This window comes from Petaurus breviceps, unplaced genomic scaffold, assembly GCF_028583685.1.
Source record: "Petaurus breviceps papuanus isolate PSGF00001 unplaced genomic scaffold, PetGlider_PUasm1.0 185, whole genome shotgun sequence".
Taxonomy (NCBI): domain Eukaryota; kingdom Metazoa; phylum Chordata; class Mammalia; order Diprotodontia; family Petauridae; genus Petaurus; species Petaurus breviceps.
In genome coordinates, this window is record NW_027185797.1 from 31,867,992 (window position 1) to 31,890,310 (window position 22,319).

Here is a 22,319-nt window from a genome sequence, read left to right on the forward strand (position 1 = left end):
TCTCTTCCTGTGTCTCTGTCTCCTTATCTGTGCAAAAGCTTTCTATAGTCTTTTATTTATATTTAGATAGTGTTTTATCATCTCTTTTGATGCTTACACCAAATCTGTGAGCTGAGAACTTTGAGTATTTTACAGGTGAGGAAAATAGAACTGAAACAACTTGTCCATGGTCACAAAATGAGTAAGCAAGGGCAGCTGGCTTTGAACTCATATACTTCCTGACTCTAATCTAGCCATCATCCAATTCTGCATGGTCCAATGGAAAGAGTGTTGGATTTGGTGTTAGAGGACCTGGCTTCAAAGCCCAGCTCTGCTACTAGACTTTCTATTTGTATGGACATTTGTGTGTCTCTGGAATCCCAGACATTCCTAGAATAGTACCTGGCCTATTGTAGGTGCTTGATAAATTTTTATTGATTGATTGTATGTCCTTGTACATTTCTCTGGGGCTCAATTTTCTTCTCTGTAAAATGTAAGGACTAGATTGGATTAGCTCTAAAACCATTCTCATCTCAAAGTCTTTTCCATTTTCTCATCTTTCTCATCATTCTGCTTTTCTTGGGCTTTAGAAACACAGTCATTTTAATGTCATTATTGCTTAGTTCTTTTGGCTCTTATATTCTCTTTTTGAAGGCCCGTGACACCTTGTATGATACCTGATACTCTTTATGTTTTGGAACCCAGGGTTGGCTAAGTGTGATCTGGAAAGGCTGCTCACTTTCCCGAGGCTGATACATTTTTCCTCTCTGGGAATGATTTACTCACTGAAGGATTAGGCACATTAGCCTTATAGCCTTGTAGGGGGGTATCCAGTCTCAAGGAATTAGTAATCTGATAGAAAACAAAGATGGGGACTAGGAAACTTAGAAAACCTCTGATAGGCCACAGGAAGTGGAGTGGAAGTTTTAATGAAATGCGGCCTTTAGGCCAGTTGATTATCATTCCTTGGGGAGTCTTTTAAACCAGGATGAGGGAAAAGAGTGACTAATGCTACGTTTGTACATGTGACGGGAAAGTGACTAAAAGCAATGCGCCCTGACTTAAGAGGATCTGTGGAGAGCAAGCTGTTCATTTATTTTCTGGGGAAAAACCCATCTTGTGGATGGTTTTTTTTTAATATCACCATCAATTTCCAACAATGCTAACAGCCCTCCCTTGTAACAAAGAAGTGCATTTACAGCAAAGCATACAAAACCTTGACTATAGTTGCAAATGTCTGCCTTGTTTTGCCCTACTGGTCCCTATGTCTCTGCTTCAGCATCAGTACCCAGAGCCAAGATTGGTAATGCCATTGACCTGAGTTCTGATGTCTTTCAGCTTCATCTTTCCTTGTTCAGGTTGCTTTCCTTTCCATTATTCTGGCTCTCCTGTGTATCTTTCTCTTTATTCTGTTGACTTTTCTCTGTATCAGTTCACAAATGAATCCCTCCTACTTATAACACAGTGGAATCTCATTATGTGTAAACATCACTATTTGTTGACTAGCTGTTCACTCACGTAGAATGAGTTAAGCCATTGGGTCTACTAGGAGATTGCGGAAAGTCAACATTCTTTGTCCATCAATCCCAGGGCCCTCAGGTTGGATTTGACTAGAGAACAGACCAAAGCCAGATTTTCTAAAGCCCTTCTCTGAACAGGGATGTTTCTGGGAATTCCTTCTGGGGAATTATCAGCAGCATTATGACTGGGTTTCTGGCAAAGGCCTCTCAAAGTATCAGACAACAGAAACAAGCGTCCCCAGGACCAGACAGGACAATCAGAGGCTACTACACCTTTTCCTCCCCACTATCCTAATCTAATATTCAATCAAAGAAAATGAATTCCTAATTAATAAAATGGAAACAAAATAAAATTAGTAAAATTTTTTACTTAATAAAATTAAAGGAACTGAAAGAAAAAGTTTACATTCCTCAAACTAGTTTTCCATCCACAGAACTCAAAGTTCCAATAGAACCTCTGTGCTAAGCAAAGTGGAAAGAACTCAGGACTTAGAAACAAGGGATCTGGGTTTGAATCTTGGCTCTAACAGTTACTAGCTATGTGATTCTATGTATCTCTCTTAACTTCTGTTCACCTCCGTTTCCTCATCTGTAAAGTGGGGGCAATAGGAGCAGACCGACCTACTTTACAAAGGTATTGTAGAAGACATACTTTGTAATCCTTAAGGCCCTATAGAAACACAAATTTAAAAATGAATATTACTCAATATTTTCTTTTGTGTACGGGTGGGCCTCCAAATTATGTCATCTGGCTTCAGTGTGACTCCTTTTTACTTACAGGAATATTATTTAATTAATTAAAAAGGCATTCTGAAGGGTTGAGCACTTGATGAGAGGAGATTCCAGTAAGAATCCAAATGATTTCAACCAGGATTCAGGGCCTAGGAACTAGAAGACCCCCATTGACAGTTGTTTACAATGGACTGTCTTGGAGTTGCACAGATCGCCAGTGGGCAATTCGTCTGATTTCTTTGGGTGGAATCTCACAGGAGCCCGTAGGTCTCTTGTTGTTCAAGAGACAGATATGGGGAGTCAGTGGGGAGCGGGGCTGCTGATTTACTGTTTAAAGACCACCGTCCTTGTGGAAGACATCACTGGATTAAGGCCAACTCTCAATTCAGTTCTTAATACAGAGGAAATGAATGGGAAGGGAGGATACTTTGTTTCTCTCTTTTCATCATGGAGCTGAGGGGTGTTGCAATGTGTCTGCACATAGCTGTCAGCAAGAACCACAGAAGAATGGTCCAGGGAAATAAATGGGCCCAGTTTTGAGGTCTGCCCAAATAGGGGGTGGGAGGGGAGGAGCCTTATATTAAATAGACAAGCTTTAAACCAAGAATTCCCAACCTGGCATCTGTGAATTTGGCTTACATTTTTTAAATAACTATATTGTAATATATTTGGTTTTCTTCATAATCTTATATATTTTGTGATTAAAAACATGGCTCTGAGAAGGGGTCCATAAACTTCACCAGATATGGCTCCTCAGGGGAAGAACATTACAATTGTCAGAGGGTGGGAGGGCAAGCACACTCATGCACTGTTAGAGGAACTTTGAATTGGTCCAACATTTCAGGAAAGCCATTTGGAGTTAGACCTTGACCCAGAGATGCCACTATTAGGTTTATGCCCCAAAGAGATAAGGGACAGAGGGAAAGGACCCATAGCTACAACAATATGCCTAGGAGCACATTTTATTGAAGCAAAGAACTCAAAACTAAAAGAGTATTCATCCATAGGGGAATGGCTGAACCAAATGATTATACATGGATAGATACTCTAAGAAACAGTGAAAGAGATGGATTCAAAGAAACTTAGGAAGCTTTGTATGAACTGATGCAAGAGATCCAATAGCTACGACATTGTTTAGAAAATCTTTGAAAGATTTAACTCTGATAAATTCAATGATCAAACATGATTTCAGAAGATGTGATGAAGCAAGCTCCTGCACTCCCAGCAGGTTGGGAAATGGATTCAAGTTGCAAGATGGGACACATTTTTAGACCTCAGAAAATAGTGGATTTGCTTTGCTTGACTATATTTATCTATCATGAGGGAGAATTAATTTTTTTGAGGGGGAAAGTAGAGGAAAGAGAAACATGAGAGTAATGATGCCCCTCCCCAAAGAAATAAAAGGAAATGGCATCAATGAATCATTTAAAAATGCATAGAAAAGAGCCTAAGGATGCTCAGGGAGAGACACATAAGTAGGAGAGTTTTGGAACTAATTGTTGCAGTTATTACAGATTTTAAAATCAAGCTGTACATAATAGACAGTCATGGCTTCATGCACAATCCTCTTCTTTGCATATGGACATATTAATAGTTTTAGTGCTTTTGTCAAGTTCAGAAAAACAAAGAAATAAGACTTTAAGAGAAAAAAATACTTAAAGCGAAGATAAGAGCCAGAAGACAATCATTGAAAAGTAGATGAAAGAGATGGGCCTCTTCAACTCATAGATAAATGCAACAATATTTATCAATTCAATTCAGCAAGAATTGATTAAACATCTATTGTGTACCAGGCACTTTGTCAGCTGTTGGAGATAAAAAGATAAAAATGAAATAGGCTCTGCCCTCAAGGAACTTACAGTATACTGGTCACAAAGTAATAGGTGAAGAAGAATGAAGGGGATAATTAGCCATTATTGAGAGGCTTACCAGTGATGTTCAGTGATAGATATATTAGAGTGGATCTTCCCCACCTTTCTTCTTTATTTCCTTCTTTCTTCCCTCCCACCTCTTATCCTTCACCCTCAGGTGTGGCACCAAAAATTGAACACAATGCTCTGGATGTGATCTCCCAAGAGCCAGGAGCAAGGGGGCTGTCATTTTGGTCTCTTAAAGTTGCTTAACATTACATTTGAGTTTTTGGCTGCCACATCGCCCTGTTGGCTTATGTTGAGCTTAGTGTCTACTAAAATTGGTGGATCTTTTTTTTTTGGCAGCCTATTGTCTGTTCCTGTTTTGTCTATTGTCTATTCTTCTTTGCTTACCTCATTTTATACTTGTCATTTATGTTTTGAACCTAAGTATGCAATTTTACATTTGTTCCAATTAAATTTCAAGTTACTCAGTTTGACTTTGACCTAGTGCCTGTTGAACTCTTCTCAAATCCTGATTTTATCTAATTTGTTAGCTATTTCTCCAAGCTTTGTGTCATCTACAAATCCATGCCTTTATCCAAGTTATCAATAAGGTGTTAAATACCATAGGACTGAGCCTAGCTTTCTGGGGCATTTCATTAGAGAGTGACATTGGGTCATTAAATACAATTCTTTTTTTTTTAAGCAATTGGGGTTAAGTAACTTGCTCAAGGTTACACAGCCAGTTATTTCTGGGTGTGGTGCTAAGTATTGGAGCCCAGATTCCATCCCCAGGTCATCCAGTGCTCTTACTTGCTGAGCCACCTGGCCGCCCCTATTAAATACAATTCTTTAGGTTTGACTATACACTCATCGTTCTATGTCATTCCATCTGATCCACAGGGGCAGCATCAAAGACTTTTGTCATTTTCTTGCTTTGCTAAAATCTTGGCAAAATATAACTACAGAATTTTTCAAAAACTTAGATAAGGTCCTTTTAAAAATTATTTTTTTATTTTTCAACTAAGAAGCATTTGAAATGAATCTTTCCCTCTCACTGCCCTCCCTTCCTGCCACAAGCAAAAAAAAAAATTCTCAACACTTAACTGCATTGTTCAGCAGAATAAATTTCCAAATTAAGCATGTCTAAAACTGTGTGTCTTGCTCTTTGTCAGGAGGTGGGTGAGGTGTTTTTTGGTCATTCTTTTGGATTTTATTATTATCTGTTTATTATAGTTTATTATAATCTATTCTTGAAAAAAGGTTTGCTTACCAAATGTGAGTTCCACTGCCTTTCCTAAGTGTTCATCAATCATCCCTCAAAAAGTGTGCTCTAGAATTTGCTGATAATGGAAGCCAAGGTCACTGGTCTCATGTTTATAGACTCCATTCTCTTTCCTCCTGTCCTCCCTTTAAAAATATGGGGGCAACATTTGCTTTTCCTTAGTCCTGGGTACTTTTTTTCTTTCTCTATGATCTTTCAAAGATCAAAAACAATGGCTCAGAAGGAATGTTTCCCTGTTTTCTGAGTGTCCTAATTCATTTGGGTCTAGTGACCTGAACTCATAAAGTCAATCAATCAGTAAGTATTTATTAAATGCCTACTATAGGTAAAGTGCGGTGTCAAGCATGGGGGACACAAAGACAAAAGGAATATGAGCCTGCCTTCAAGAGATTTACAGTCTCACGGGGGAGACAATATAGACACACATATGTACATATAGATATAAATATATTTTATGCATAGATAGTATTAGTATATGTGAATTAATGTATATACCAATATTCAATATGTATGCATTGAATAGTGAATATAATACATGCATATGTATATATGTGTGTGCATGTGTATGCATGCATGTATGTATGTATGTATGTATGTATTAGTGTAGAGTGTGCTTTGGAGTTCCTCCTCCAACTCCTACTCATTTTAATGAATTGGTCTCCAAAGAGTGGCTGCTATGTCTTTCCTTCTCATTCTAGGGGGAGCCCTCAAAGATTAAGGAGTATCATTTCTCATGCTGTAAGGCTTAGATATACCTTATGGATTGATAATCATTTAGTCAGTCAGACTCAAGTAGCTTTTAGAAAAGTCTCTGTATTAAGGTGTTTACAGTAAGACTAGTTGGTACAAAGCACCCCACCAAAAAAAAAGTTGGGGACAGCTTTTTGCAAAGGTACATACAGAGTCCAGCGAAAAGTGGGCTCATGCTTAAGGAACACATGCGGCAAAGGGGTGACTCCCAGTACTTGCTTGCTAGAAATCCTTTTCTCCCTTTTGTGGAATACTCAGGAAGTTTTTTACTTAGGTATGATGTAGCTTCTTTGCTGGGCTTTGCAAAGCTATGAATATGTGTCTAGTCTGTCCTTATACAATGCAGACTCCGATGCTCTGGAAGACAATGGTGGGGAGTAGAGAAATCCCAAATCCTCCAGGCCCTTTGAAGTTTGTAAGGTCTTCCTTAAGCCAAAAGGGGTCAAGGAAGGAGGCAAAGACCAAGCCTCAAGTGTCTTCCCTTCCAAGAGACTCCTTTTCAGGGACTTCAGCTAGAATACTCTCTCCTTATTCTCTGCTCTTTGGAATCTCCATCTGGCAAATACTTCTCTCTCTCAACTGGCTCAACATTCTCTAGATTACCTGTAAGACAACCAATTTTTTTTCCAGCCAATCCAAACACAATTCCTGTTCAACATCACTTCCATTCATCCAATGATAGCCCAAAGCCTATACTTGATTGGCCGAGACTAAAACCTGTTATCAAGCTCAATTTCACCTGGATAAGGGGTCAGGGCAGAACATTTTATCATTTCCTTTAAATGGGATAGGGTGAATTGATTGATATTTTCAGTTATCTGTACCCTCACACAAGGCATAGAAGGATCAAATCCAAGGTAGCCTTGGTGGGCTTACATTGAAATTTTTAACCATTAGAGTTGTGTTTCTCCCTGTAATTTGATTAATTTTTAAGGGCTTAGGTAATCTATCATTCAATGTACATGTAAAGTATTGATATTATTTCATTATTTATGGTGCCCTTGGGCATAATGTAATTTCCCTCTATATCCTTTTTTTTTAAAGCAATCAGGATTAAGTAACTTGCTCAAGGTTACATGGCCAGTTATTTCTGGGTGTGGTGCTAAGTATCTGAGCCCGGATTTGATCCCCAGGTCATCCCGACACTGGAGCTGGTGCTCTTACTCGCTGAGCCACCTGGCTGCCCCACCTCTATATCTTTTTTTATTGGTGTAGTGCCACCCTGATTTTTTATAGTTCAATCAAAGCATAATAGTCTTTGCCCCAGCCCTTCATTTTAATTCTGTGCAAATTATTGTGTTCAAGTGTTTCTTGTAAACATTGTATTTTTAGATTCTGTTTTCCAATCAATTCAGTGACTGTTCTCTGAATGAATTCATCCCAAATGAATTCGAAGTTATGGTTGTTAATTGAGTATTTCGATCCATTGGGTCCTGTTAACACTTTCCCCTTTCTTTGTCCCCTGCTCCAGTCTTTGCCAAGAAGAGGATGGTGAAAGAGAAGTGGTGTTATCAGCAGTGGTGACTTGCAATTGAAGTGAATTACCAGCATGTTCTTCCTCTCTCCTAGACCAAAACCTGCTGGGTCTTCAACTTGACTTTTCTTTTAATCTTCCCTTTATGATCCATCCTCTAAAGTGGAAATTTGTTTTTCTTGGTTCTATTGCCTTCCTGACTTGACCCTCTGTCTTAAACCTTTCTCTCCTCTTTTCCTATTCTTGGCTGTTTTCCTGTTGTGTTTAATATATCACTACAGTCAACTTCTTGTAGGTGTGTGTGTGTGTGTGTGTGTGATAGTATTTGTTTAGCTCACCTTTGATTCAGATGAGAATAAGGGTCATGTGATGCCTGCTCCTCTTTCCTTTCTCTCCACATTTGTATTGTCTTGCTCTCTAATAATGAGACATAGTAAGCTCCATCGCCTCCTTCCTCATTTTGTTCCAAGAACATTCTTTTCTCCAATCCTTTCAGTAGATCCCCCCTCGTGGGAAGTCTTAACACAAAGGCTGGCTGGTCACTTGTTGGGGATTCCTTTCCAGGTATGATCTGGACTAGGTGGGCTCCAAGGTCCCTTCTAATCCCTGCAATTCTGTATTCCCTAGTTCCATGATGGAAAGAGAAAAATTAAGTGCTCTCCTTTCCCACTCCCTCTTATTGCACTAGAAAATGTGTACTTAGCCTTGGTGAAGTACACATCTTTGCCTCAATGGTCTCTAAAAGGGGTTTGTAAAAGAGAGACCACCAATGGGCTGATAATTTAATGACTAAGGAAGGGATGATAATGCTGGGCCTCTTCTGGTGCATTTAAAAAAAAATCACTTCCAATAGCATCATTGCTTTTTGGGAATTCAGTGTCTTCAAGAGTTTTTTTTTTAGTTCTGCAAGTTTACTTCTTGCAAGATCGTCCATTAAATTACAAGACTGATTTCCATGGTACTGGGACTTGATAAGAGTTTACTTATACCAAGGAAGTTTGCCTTTGTTTCTATAGGACCAGAGATAGTTTTTATTAGTGTCATAGTTTAAAAATAACCTCAGACCATACCATTTTTTCTTTTAAATGGGTTTCAAAGGGAATTTTTCTATTTCTTAGATTATTTAATAAAACATTCAAGTCGGGCACTTCTCTGGTCAAGGGTGTGGTTGATGACAGCCACTAGGTCAGTGAAGGAAATTATGAAATCTTGAAACTGAGCAGAAGTGGTGGTGAAGTTGGAGAACAGAGACACTGCTTTGTCTTCTTCCCAATGGACTCTTTTTACTGGATATTGGAGATTGACTTCTAAGAGTCCGCGTGTGAATATGGAAGCCCCAGTGGCAGTGGCTATGTCCCGTCATGGTTTTGCCATAGATGTTAGTTGTGCAGTCTCTCCATTCCCTCCTCTCTTTGTGTCCCTGCCCCACTCCTCAGCCATGCTGCTGGTTGAATGCCCACATCACTTCTGACTTTCCTTCTGTACCCCTTTTGTGAATCACTGTGAAAAATGAAGGGGAGTAAAAGCACTGACATCCAAAAAAAGGGAAATATTTGGGAGAAATGATGGGTCCCCATGACTTAGTAGCCCACCCCATGCCTACTATGCCCCTTTCAACTCTGCTTCCCCTTGTGTGCATCTCTGCTGTCTTACCTGGCCATTTTATGAGGTCAAGGACTGTCTGGCTTCTTTCTGTGTCCTTAATCTTGGCACAGTGCCTGTCATACAACATGCACTTAATAAATGCTTATTCATTCATGTATTCATGGAAATTAAGTCCAGAAGTCTTGTGGCACTCATCCAAGGTCATACAGTAGACAAATGGCTGAGGCTCAGAGTAGAAATGATTTCCCCAGAATCACATAAGTAATTAGTAGTAGAATCAGGATTCAAACCCAGAGCCTCTGACTCAAAATCTAATGCTTCTTCTTCTATATAACAAATCCCCCCTTATGATAAAATAAAACTGTGAACAGCAGAAAGCCAACATAGAATGAGAAAATTTTCAGGGTCCTAAATTTCAAATCAAATAAATTATATTCTTTTCCAGTGCTTTCTTGGTATCCCAAAGCATCATGGGACACAAGCTAGGACTGTTCTTTTTGACCCCAGAGGGCAAAACTAGACACAATGGGTGGAAGCGGCAGAGAGTCAAACTGAGGATGGATATCAGGAAAACGTTTTAACTACCAGAGCTGCCCCAGAGTAGAATGGACTCTGTCAGCAGGCGGGGGAGTGCCCCTCCTTTGGGAGCTCCAAGCAGAGCTTGCACAGCTACTTGTTGGGTATTTTATAGCAGGGATTCTTTTTTGTGCATTGGTTAGACTAGCTGGTCTTTGAGGTCCCTTTTGCCTCTAAAATTCTCTGTGATTATGTAAATCCCAGAGCCTCAGAGCACCCAGGACCTCTGTGACAGAGTTTGAATGTACCTGAAAGAGCTGTCTCTCAACAGCATCCCTGACACGTGGCCTTGGATTGGAAGACGGCCAGGGAGCACCCACATACTGCCAGAGACAGCTCATTCTACTCTTGGATGGCTATAAATGCTTAGGGAGTCTTCCCACCATCCAGTCTCAACTAGCCTCTTTTTTAGCTTTCACCCGTTGTTTCTGCTCCTTTGCTAAGGGATGAAGAAGGGCAAGCCTCATCCCTCTTTCCGATGCCAGCTCTTCAAATATTGGATAACAATCATATCCCCTCTAAAATGTCTCTTCTCTAGGTCAACCACTTTCAACCACTCCTTGCCTGATTTTCACCAATCTTCCCCCAAATGTGCTTTCAGTTTCTTCTTTAATATTCTGTACTTTAACATTCTTCCCCCTCTCTCCAATGAATTCTTATCTTAAATTTCTATATTATAAAATAACCAATCTTGACCACAGATGATAATTTTTAGCCTGAGTTTCTAAGCAGGGAACTAAATGGGGACCTTGTGATGAAAAAGGAGGGACATATTTGTGTAATGAATTACCCTTCTTTTCTCTCTACTTTACCAGGGGGAAATCCCTCTCTGAGCTGTGGCTGGGCTGAATCCTGGTCATGAAAGACATGACTCCTCCATTCCGTGTTATGAACTCTGGCTTGAAATGGTTCAGAAAGGAGAGCAAGAAATACATCAAGATTTCAAAGCATACTTAATTCCCTATGCTATATAAGAACTCCAGTTTGGAGGCCAGAAGACCTACAGGCTGGCCATCTCATTAATACAGTAACAGTTGATGAAGTGGTTCTCTCTCTAATTAGATGCATGACTTAGAGGTCAGTCATTCCACCAATCTGGGTTTTAGGTGGCTGCCCTGGTAAAATGAACAGGTTGGACAGATGAGAGGACCATGGCCCCAACATTTTTAAAATGGGAAGGTTGTATGAGATGATGTCTATGGTTCTCTCCTGTGCATTCTAATTTTTGTGATTTCCTAGCATTAAGGTTTGATTCTGAGTTGGTTTAAATTTTGGTAACCATTAAACTCTCTGGGTGTTTCTCCTTATTAGCAGTAGTTTTTAGGGCCTTGTTTCCTCTCTTTGGATTTTGTTTATCCAATGAGGAGGTTGTGTTCAATGATCTCTGAGGTTCTTTCCACCTTTGACATCCTATGATCTTAAGAACTAGAGCCAACATTGTTCATGAATTCAGACATAGCATCCCAGAGAGCCTTTGGGATGAGGTTTATGAGGTGAATGTCCCATAGTCCAATCAAACTACTAAGTTGGAGTAGAGAAGGTTGAGGGCTAGGCCGGTTCTCTTTATGTGTTGCCTTTGTAGCTCTGACTATGGAGTTTAGGATACTGGTCCTGCCAACGAGCAGACATGAGAGGAAGCAAAATGGTACCATGACAACAGAGTTGGGGCTGATGGACCCTGGGGCCCAGTTCTGACCCTCCTACTTGCCAGGTGGAATTTTCCAAGGTTAAACTGAGGAAGTCACTTTGATTTTCTGTGTCTAAGTTCCCTTGTCTCTGAGATTGAACCCTAAGGTCCTTTTTGGACCAGGATCTGACATCCTGTATCCATTCAGTTGACTAATGAGGAGAAATCATCTGGTCTAGCTTTACCAGAGCTCATGAAGACCAGTTTCTGGTGGGTCCTAGGGTGTCATTAGCCAAAGGAAAGAGAGCCACCAAGGATGGTGAAGGCACTTTTTTCACCCAGTAATTATGAACTTTAAGATCTCTAATAAGTAGAAACACAAAAAATCCTGGACTTTGTGGCTGGATAATGTGGACACTTAAATAAATGGAAATAATTTTAATCTAGAAGAAGTTCTCCTGAGACTTTGTTTTCCTACTTGAAAATGTTTATGAAATTTAAGTCTCCGAAATGAGATATCCCAACTTTTTTCTTATTTAAAATTTTTTATTGTTCTCTTCTTTTTATATCAGTAATCACTTATCAGTGTAGTGGATGATAGGAAGTACATTTCAGGGCATTTCAGGTTTGTCTTCCCAAACTTTTTGGTGTAGTTTCCATTCCTGGATGCCATATTTTGTCCCCAGGTCTAAGTATTCGAAGCTATCACAGCCTTGTCCCATCTAACATAATTATTTATTGACAACAATAATCATAGCTAACATTAACACAGGGTTTTAAGGTTTGTAAAATACTTTACACGAATCATGCATAGCAACCCAGGGAAGTAGATTCTGTAGCTATTTGTCATTTTTTTTTTTTACTTTTTGGAGGGAGGAAGGCAGGGCAATTGGGGTTAAGTGACTTGCCCAAGGTTACCTGGCTAGTTTTGTGTTAAATGTCTGAAGCTGGATTTGAACTCAGGTCCTCCTGACTCCAGGGCTGGTGATCTATTCACTGCGCCACCTAGCCACCCCTGTCATATTCTTTTATCTAGGTTTTACAGATTCATTAACTGAGGCAGACAGAAATTAAGGGACTTGTCTACAGTCACACAGCTCGTACTTATTAGAGGTGAGGGGGACTGAATTCAACTCTTCCCCATCCCAAACTGACCATATTTTGTCTTTTGCATAAACCCCTGGTTCTGAGAAGGAAATATATCAAGTTTTTCCCTTTTAATGTTATTTCCTTTCTGGCAGATGAAAACAGGTGCTGCTCTGCAGTCTTGATGAAAGTATTCACAGAGGTGTGACAATAACCTGTTTGCTGAAAGTCAGAGAAAGAACACCTTGTTCACAGTGACCTTTGCCCTGTCCAGGTTTTTATGGGAAATTCTGCTTTAGTAGGAAGTGACTTTCCTCAGATATTCTCCCACTCCCCAACTTTAGCAGAACAAAATTGACTTTAAAGAGTGTATAATATGTGAACAAATAGAGAGGGAGACATTAGAGTCGGAGCCAGCAGGCAGTGATTGAATTGGGTATGCCCATTTGTCAGGGGTGTCGTTGAAGGGATATCTGGCCAGGAATGGGTTGGATCAAACAGTGCCTGAGACACTGTGGGTGTGTAAACATTTCTCTAATAATCCTGGCAAGGAGAGAAAAAGTGGCATGGAGGAGAGAAGAGCAGCCTTGGAATCACAAAGACTGGGATTCCAGTTCTGCCTCTGCTCCTTACTGGCTGTGTGACCCCAGAGTTCCCAGGAAAACCTCAACTTCTAAATCCCAGAATGAGTTGCTGGTCTGCATCAGTGAGGCTGTTCTCTAAATTCATGAAATTACCATGCCTGCCACTGTTGGCCCAAAGGCAAACACAGAGCCAGAGAATGGAAAAGACCTCTTCAGAACTACTTCTTACCAACAGCTCCCATGAACGGGGCATGTTCTGGTTTACAAAGCACTTTGCATCTGTCCTCTGATTTCATACTTTTAAAAGAAAATAATGGGGCGGCCAGGTAGCACAGCAAGTAAGAGCACCGACTCCGGTGTCGGGATGACCTGGGGATCGAATCCGGGCTCAGACACTTAGCACCCACCCAGAAACACCTGGCTGTGTAACCTTGAGCAAGTTACTTAACCCCAATTGCTTAGGGGTGGCCAGGTGGCTCAGTGAGTAAGAGCACTAGCTCCAGTGTTGGGATTACCTGGGGATCAAATCTGGGCTCAGATACTTAGCACAACACCCATAAATAACTGGCCATGTAACCTTGAGCAAGTTACTTAACCCCAATTGCTTTAAAAAAAAAAAGAAAGAAAATAATGGCATCGGAAATCTACAGGAAGGGATTTCATCACTTCCATCAGGAGCTCATTCTAGTGCTAGGTCCTCATGGTCAGAAAGTCCTTCCTTGTGTCTTGTCTGAATTTCTGCTTCTTGGAACTTCTGCCACAATGGAAAAAGCAAACAAACCTGGTCAGCATTCTTCATCAAGCAGCTGGTTCCTCTCACATAATTGCCTCCACCCCCTGTTCCTTGGCTTAGGTCATCCTTGTTCAATCCTTCTGTGATCTCCTGCTATCTCCTCTGCTTTAATTTCCAGAGACACCATTCAGAATTCTTCAACTCTTCCCCCAAGAGTTGCAGTATTAGGCAAGTTTGGGCTTAACGTTAGGAAAACCTTCCTAGTAAATGTAACCATTAAGGAGTGCACTGAGTTGTCTTGGGAGGTGGTGGGTTCTCCCTTGGTGGAGCCTTCGAGCAAAGGCTGGAGGACCACTAGTCTAATATATTGTCAAGGTGTGACCTGGCCTAACATGGTCACTGATCCCCTCTCAAGATCTTCTGTTCTGTGCTCTGTGGGAATTCCCTGCAATGGTGTAGCTCCCAGCCATCCATTCCCCATTTTGAGTGACTTTTGTCAATGACCTCCTATCATTCTCCATTGTCCATGGAGGGGGCCTGCCACTGGGTCTTCTACCATGTGGTGGGTAACAAGTTGGGGCTTGCTCTGTCTTGGCGCTCTACCTCCTTGTTCTCATTTCTGAATGATAGCCAGTGTTCTCTACATTAATTTAATGAATTAATAGATGTTGTTTGTATTATTGATCAAGTTCTCTGTGAAAATGAAATCCAGGGTGGCCCCAAAGCCTTAGTGAAGTTTGAAGCTTTACTAATGTTTCGTGGGGTGTATAAAAATGAAAATACCTGGTAAGGAAGGGAGAGGAGAGAAGAGAAGGGACTTCTCCTTTGACCAGATTCTAACCTATTCACATGGAGTCCCCCCTTTTCCCTGGTGTTTCATTATTGACTAAAAGCCCGCATGTTTTGGGAGATAGCTATTTAAGGTTTCTGGAAAACACCGTCCAGGAAGATTGAGAACTGAGATCCCCAACCCTGTGACCTGACCAGACCACAGAGTGTCTTCATTTACCCCATGGGGTGTCTCAAACATTCCACAAACCAGATGAACCTGGATTGCCAAGTAACAATGAATTAGAATTGTCTTATCACACTTTTAATAGCAGAAAGTATGGAATAAACAGGGACAGTTGTGGATACTATCTATGGCTGCAGCAAGGATGAATGCCCCACCAATCCAGGGAGGATCTAGTTCCCTATGGGACATGATTTTAAGTGCCTTCTACTCTGAGATCCCCAAAGAATGGACTCAGAAACCCAGGTGCCCAATATCAGTGAGGCACTGACAGCAGCCAGGATGTAGGGCTCAGTCTGGAGGCCCTTGGCTTGACTTCCAGCTTGTATCTTGCCTGAATTTCTGCTTCTTGGAACTTCTGTGTGACCACAAACAAGTAACTTAGCCCTTCTGAGCCTCCTCATTGGTAAAGTAAAGATAATAAAGCCCACTTCCCAAGGCTACAGTGAGGAGCAGAGTAGAGCCCCAGCGTGCAATGTGCCCGGAGCTCGGTGATGGGGGCGCTGTCCAGCAATGCAGGCTTCAGCCCATCCCTCCCCATCATCTCTCCTGTTCTCCGGTAAATCATCCATGCAGGCTCACCCAGCACAACGTCCTTTTGAAGCTGTGTGAACGCCCATTACTCCTTGTGCTGGTGACTTTTCAGTGGCATGGAGCTGGCAACATGTTCTCTCCCCAATTAGACTCTGAGTTCCTTGAGGGCAGAGACTTTTCACCTTTCTTTGTATCCCCAACCTTTGGCACAGTGCCTGGTACACGGTAGGTCCTTAATGAATGCTTCTTGACTTGACTTGTCTTTTGCTCTTGCTAGATGGGGGGTCCTTTTATTTCTTTCAGCCATCTAATCTTCCAATGGCACCTTTTACATTCTCAGGGCAATTCTTCATTTGTAATATGTTACAACCCTCTCACATCTGCCATGAAAACCTCCGAGGGGTAGATAAATGGCTGCCTTTACTGGTATCACCACAATTATACTAACAACTGACACTTCCTCCATTGCTACGTCTTCCACCACCAAAACCACCAGAAACTCCAGCACCCTGACATTGCTTGTCCTCTCCAGGTCTTCTTTGAACAGGCTTCCTTGAGAAGGGAAGCAATAGCACCCGCACTGGCTAATGAGAACCATTCCCCTTCTGACTAGAGGAGCAGCATGAAATACGGGGCACTTGGGGTGAGGGCAAGGGGAGCTGAAACACACGAAACAAACAAACCACAGAAGGCAGTGGGGGACAGTGCAGACCGGAGGTTCTTAATCTTTTGTGTGTGCCATGGCTTCCTTTGGTAGCTCAGTGAAGCCACACATGGAGCCTTCTCAGAATGATGGGTTTTAAATGCATAAAATAAAATGCACAGGGGGAAACCAGGGATGTTTAAATACAATTATGAAAATAAATATATTTTTTAACAAACAAGATCATGGAACCTTGGTAAAGAACCCAGGCCATAGACAAGCCACATTCGGCCACAGATGAGAGTACCTGGCTGTGTCCTTTCCCTCCTAATTGTGACACTGGACTGTCTTTTTAGTCTTCAAGACTGTGATTTTTGCAATGACATCTGTGGCCATGGGAGAGATCCCCAGGGGCTCCTTCAACTTTTGGTTTCTGTCTGGGTGTATTCTGATTCCACTCTTGCTCCTTTGGGACCCTTGAGAAATAGGAAGTGATATTGGAATTGCTTGGTTCTGTGTAGTTTTTTTTTGGGGGGGAGGACCAATATAATTTATAGTTTTTAAAAAAGGATGGGTAGAAATTCAATAAGATACCTGGGGGAGCATAATCCAGGCATAGGGAGCAACATGGCAAAGTCACAGAGGTGGGAATGTACAGGATGTGTTTTGGGGACAGAGAATAGTTTAATTTAACTGAAGGTGGCTCAGTGGCTAGGTTGGTGGACCTGTGGTCAGGAGGGCTCATCTTCCTGAGTTCAAATCTGGCCTCAGATACATACTAGCTGTGTGACCCTGGGCAAGTCACATCATCCAGTTTGCCATAGTTTCCTTGTCTACAAAATGAACTGGAGAAGGAGATGATAAACTACTCTGGTATCTGCCAAGAAGACCCCAAGTGGGATCACAAAGAATCAGATACAGCTGAAAAGTGACTGAGCGATATAGAGATTGTGGAGAGTTGTGGTATATAGAGCTTAATGTAGCAATCTCTGTCACCTGCTTACAAGCCAGCTTTGGAAGACAAGTCCAGTTTGGGAGGAGCCTTGAGACACTGTGATGCTGGTGCAATGGGGGTTGCAGCTGGGGCATGGGGGGGCACAATGGGCTGGGCTGTCCGGGAACTCACCCAGCAGGTGGTGGCCAATGGGCTCCTGACATCTGCTCCTCTGGACTCTGTGCCAAGTTCTGTCCTATCCGATCTACTGAAGAACTTCGGCTGCTGCCTCTGCCTTTTCAGTGATGGTCCTGGTGGCGATGCCCTGTTGCCCTATCTTAGTTAGGAAGCAGGTAATATGAGACAAGGCTAGAAACATCAGGTGGTGCCAGTTATGGAGAGAACTGATGATTAGCCTGAGGAATGTGCACTTTTGTCTAGGAGGTGGTAGGGAGTTGCTGAGAATGTCTGAGTAGATGGTGGGTTAATGCCTGAGAAAGTTTAAGCATCTGTGTGAATGATGGACTAGAGAGTGAGATGTAGAGAGTGCAGAAGACCTCTCTGGAGGTTCTTGGAAGATTTCAGGCAGGTAACAACTGGGGCTTGTCATGGGGGATGACTATTGGAATGTATAGGAGAGAATACCATGGAGGCAAGATTGGAAGGATTTAATCCTGGATTGAATGTGGGAGGGAAGGCAAGTGAGAAGACCAAAGATAACACCAGTCAGCAGGGACAGATGAGTGAGTGTTCCTGGCACCAAAGTGAACTCAGAAGATGAGAAAAGAAAAAGTTTGGGGGATGTAAGGTCTTCAGTGGGTTGAATTTTGGGTACTGGGGGTAGACTGTGGAGGGGAGTGCCCTTCAGGGAACTGGAGATGTGGCTCAGAAGAGTAGTGAGGTCTGGAGACAGAGGTTCCAGTATCGCAGTTAGATCAAGAAACAGTTATTTAAAAAAAAAAGATTCTTTCTCACACATTAGCCAGAAATGAGATGTTTCAGGAAGACTTTTACATAAAAGACCCAGGATAAATGTCACAAGTTTCTCTTTGCTGTCATTTCTTTGTCTGAGCCAATGGATGTTGTGATGTTGGTGGGAGCAGCTGGGAGCTGATAGACTCATTTCTTACCATGTTACAGTCTCTAGCTGTAATTTGGCAAGTGATGACCCCAGGTGTGTTGTGATCTCAGTTACTTGGGCTGTTGGGTAAGGGGGTAGGGTAGGGTGGGGTGGGGCTGGAGAGTTTAATAAAGCAGAAAATAAATCACTTTTCATGTTTAGCAAATTGTCTGATGTTTTGATTCCTGATGATGTTACAAAACATTCATCATCCTTCTGTTACCTAGTCTTCCAGGTTCCTAGGTTAGAGAGTTGGAAGGGTCCTTAGAGACCATCTGGCCCAATACATTCACTTTACAGGTAAGGAAACTGAGGCCCAGAAGGGTTACATAGTTTGCCTAAAGTCACACTGGTAGTAAGGATAAGTGCTAGGATTTGAACCCAGGTTTTCCAAATTCCACAGGACATTTGTTGCCCCCTCATTTAACCTTTGAAGTTTTTTCTAGTTCTGACTTTATGATTCCATTGTAGTATTTCCTTTGAGACTGCCTCTTCACTCCTACTAGCAATATTTGGGTCCTGGGCAGGTGACTAGCTCCTCAGGATTCTAGAGGTAACCTTGATGATCTGGGCAGGGGGGGGGATAATTAGCTGGTACTATTATACATGAGCCCCCATCTGATGTGCTTCTCAAAATCAATTAACGAATCAGACCTAAGTTTTTCAAAAGGGGTTCTTACTCAAGTGGAGGAAAAATTGGTCCAAAAATATCCTCCCAGAAGTCTGGCTCATCCCCTCCCACAAGAATATACGAGGTCCAGAAGGAAGGGAACAAGCATTTACTTAGAGGCCACTCTGTGTTAGGCACCGTGCCAAGCACTTCAGAAATATCATTTCATTTGATCCTCACAACAACTCTGGGATGTAAATGCCATTATTATCTCTATTTCACAGTTGGAGAAACTGAGGCAAACATAAGTTAACTAGATGAAAGCAGGCTTAAGTTTAGTGATCCTTCTTTTCCCCAGGAAACTCAGGCAAATAGGGAGAAGGCACTCAGGTTTATAGTACAAAGAGCACAGTGTGTGCAAAGTCCTTTTTCTCCCCTCTGGAGTACTCCTGCAGTTCTCCTAAGGTGTTCTCAGAGATCCCTTGTAAGGTCCTGAAGCTATGCTTTTTCCTACCCTGAGTAGGTTACACTCCCTAAAGCCGCCGTTCTTCAGCACATCGAGCATGTCCTTCCTCTGTTCCTGCTGGATACATTCTTTGTCACTGGTTCAACCTTCCTCATGGCATGATCAATGAGGGCAGGGGGAGTGGGATGTTCCTTCTGGTTACTGGCTCTTCTAATCACTCCCAAAGTTTCATTGCTTTACTGTCTCAGTCCTTTTTCTGACATTCCCAGGCCCGGTGGTATGTCCGATTCTCTCAAACAATCCCGATAGATTTCATTATCAGACCTCATCCAAGGCTGGAAGGACTTTACCCCTCATGTGTAGTTTACACCTTTGATAGGCTGATTCAAGAGAAGGGCCTCGGATGTGTTCAGGCTTAGTTTGTGCATGTGGGCGATTAGGTCTATGATTCAGTCAAAGAGACGTTCTTACTTTATAAAGGTCCAGGGCTTAGAGCACTTTGGAGCTATGGTATCGGGCTTGGTTGTGTGAAACACTCCACTTACACTATAATCTTATAAAATAAGTAAATACAGGATGCCTTGAGGAGGGACTGGGGAGATTGGCAGCTTTTTCTTGTAGTTCCTAGAGTATCTTGACAGAAGCAAAGGAATCTAAGAGGAAAACCATGAAGGAGATACATGCCAGCCATGCTCAACAGCCTTAGCATGGGAATGGAGGAGGCATCTCCTTACCTCCAGAATCAAGCACAAGCTCCTCAACTGACCTTCTGAGTCTTTCATAACCTGAACCTTCCTACCTTTCCAGTCTTTTTATATATTAAGTCCTTCCTACCCTGCTTTACTGGTTGATTCTTGAACACGACACTCTGTTTCCTGACCCGGCCTTTGGAACAGCAGTTTTTCCCAAACCCCCAATGCCCTGCTTCCTCTCCTTCACCTTTTGGCTTCTCTGGGTCCTTCAAGACTGAGCTCTAATGCTCCTTTTGCTGGAGGCCTTTCCTGGTCCTTTCCCATACTCCCAGGGGGTAGTGCTTCCCTCATTAAGATTGCCTTCCATTTACTCTCTAAATATATGTTTGAATGAGAGCTCCTTGGGGGCAGAAACTGTTTTTACCTTTCTTCCTGTTCCCAGGGCACACACATTGTAAAGGCTGAATAAATGCTTCTTCCTAGAGCTGAGGTAGAGAATATTGAGTTTGGCCAGAATAGAGAGTGTATGAAGGGAAGTCATGTGAAATGAGTCTGGAAAGGTAGGTTATCCAGGAGCTTAGAAGAATAAGCTGAAAGCCTTCGGGCATGCTGGGCAGAAAGAAGTCTTATAAAGGTACTTTGAATGACTTCGTCTGAATTGCTCTTCTGTCTCCCCTTGAAAATCAATATCCTGGCTTAAAACCCTGTTGGGAAGGAGTGGGTGCTAGGATAGGCTGTGCCATTAATGAATAGCAAACAAATGGGGAGCTGATTTGGGGTTAGCTGAGCCCCAAAAGTCAGGCAGGCCCAGGGACAGAGGAGGCACCTCCAGGAAGGTATGAAACCAGTGGACGTCAGAAATCGGCAAAGGATGCTTGGCCCAAGAGCATCCTTCTGGGCACCAATTCCCAAAAGGCTTTTGAGGCTGTTCCTGTTGGCATAGGTCAGCAAGGCCCAAGGCCCTGGGGTGAATCCTGTGCCTTCTCATTTAGCAGAGAAAAGTGAGGCGAGCACTTTTCAAATTTTCTCATGTGCTGGGGATAGGGAGGGACCAGAGGGGTGATTTTACTGAAATAGGGAACTCCTAGTTTAAGGCAGATTAGTACCTTCTCCTTAGATGCCTGGATCATTGAGAAGTTATGGAGTTGTCCACAGTCACACAGCTGGCTACATCAGAGGTGGGGACCCAGAACTTCCTGGCCTGAAGCCACCACTTTCTCCATTCTGACTCACTAGAGGAATTCCTTATTATCCCCTTGGGCTGCAGGTAGAGGAGACCAAGCACAGAGAATGCCCAAGATGGGCAGGCCTGGATGGGTCAGAATCTGTGGCAGGGGAGGGAGCAGCCACACACACAGGGAGATTGCAGAAATATGAAGGGATTATTCCAGTAATTACATTATGTCCCAGATTAATTTTTTTTTGCATAAATCAATTTAATCCAGTAGCCTAAAACAGGGAACCTTGGTTTTTAATCTCAGGTGGCTGACATTTTTCTTTTGGATGGATTTGTAAGACTGTTTGATGTTTGTGTGTGTGTGTGTGTGTGTGTGTGTGTGTGTGTGTGTGTGTGTGTGCATGCGTGCATGCGTGGGCACATGCACAAATGTGCATATCTGGAGCTAAAAGCCTTTTTGTTTTCTTCAGGGGTCCTGATATGCCGCTAAATTTGCTGTACAAGCATACATGGAGATTTATTGGTTCGGTTCCAGGCCTTCAATAAAGTGAGTCACATGAAATTTTTGGTTTCTCAGTACATGTAAAAGTTATATTTATGCTATCCTCTAGTCTATTAAGTAGTATTATGTCTAAAAAAAAAGCCTCACTGTACACACTTGAAGTTAAAGTACTTTGTTGCTACCTTACCATCATCTGAGCCTTCAGTGAGTTGTAATCTTTTTGCTGGTGGAGGGTCTTGCTTTGATGGCAATGGCTGCTGACTGATCAGGGTGGTGGGTGCTGAAGATTGGGGTGACCATGGCAATTTCTTAAAATAGGACAACAATGCAGTTTGCAACATGGATTGACTCTTCCTTTCATGAAAAATGTCTCTGTAGCATAGGATACTGTTGGATAGCATTTTACCCACAGTAAAATTTGTTTCAAAATTGGAAACAATTCTCTCAAACCCTGCCACTGCTTTATCAACTAAGTTTATGTAATAGTCTTCAATATTGTGTCTCGGAACAGGGAGGTTGGAGGAGGGGAAGAGGGATGGGGAACAGCCGGTCAATGGAGCAGTCAGGACATGCCACATTTATTGATTAAGTTCACCGTTATATATGGGTGTAGTTCATGGTGCCCCCCAAACAATTACAATATTATCTTCACAGATCTCTGGTCACAGATCCCCACAGCAAATCTAATAATAAGAAAGTTTGAAATACTGTGAGAATGACCAGAATGTGACACAGAGACATGATGTGAGCACATGCTGTTGGAACAATGGTGCCAACAGATTTGCTTGATACAGGGTTGCTACAAACCTTCAGTTTCTAAAAAAA

General features: G+C 42.2%; 1 long non-coding RNA gene across 2 annotated transcripts in view; it reads left to right on the forward strand.

The window, feature by feature from the left end:
- Positions 1 to 22,319, forward strand: part of LOC138161798 (uncharacterized) — a 52,348-nt gene that overhangs the window by 10,702 nt on the left and 19,327 nt on the right. For both annotated transcript variants that reach the window (XR_011168470.1, XR_011168469.1), the window contains one exon: positions 21,463 to 21,539. This is a non-coding gene — a long non-coding RNA (uncharacterized lncRNA). The remainder of the gene's footprint in view (positions 1 to 21,462; positions 21,540 to 22,319) is intronic.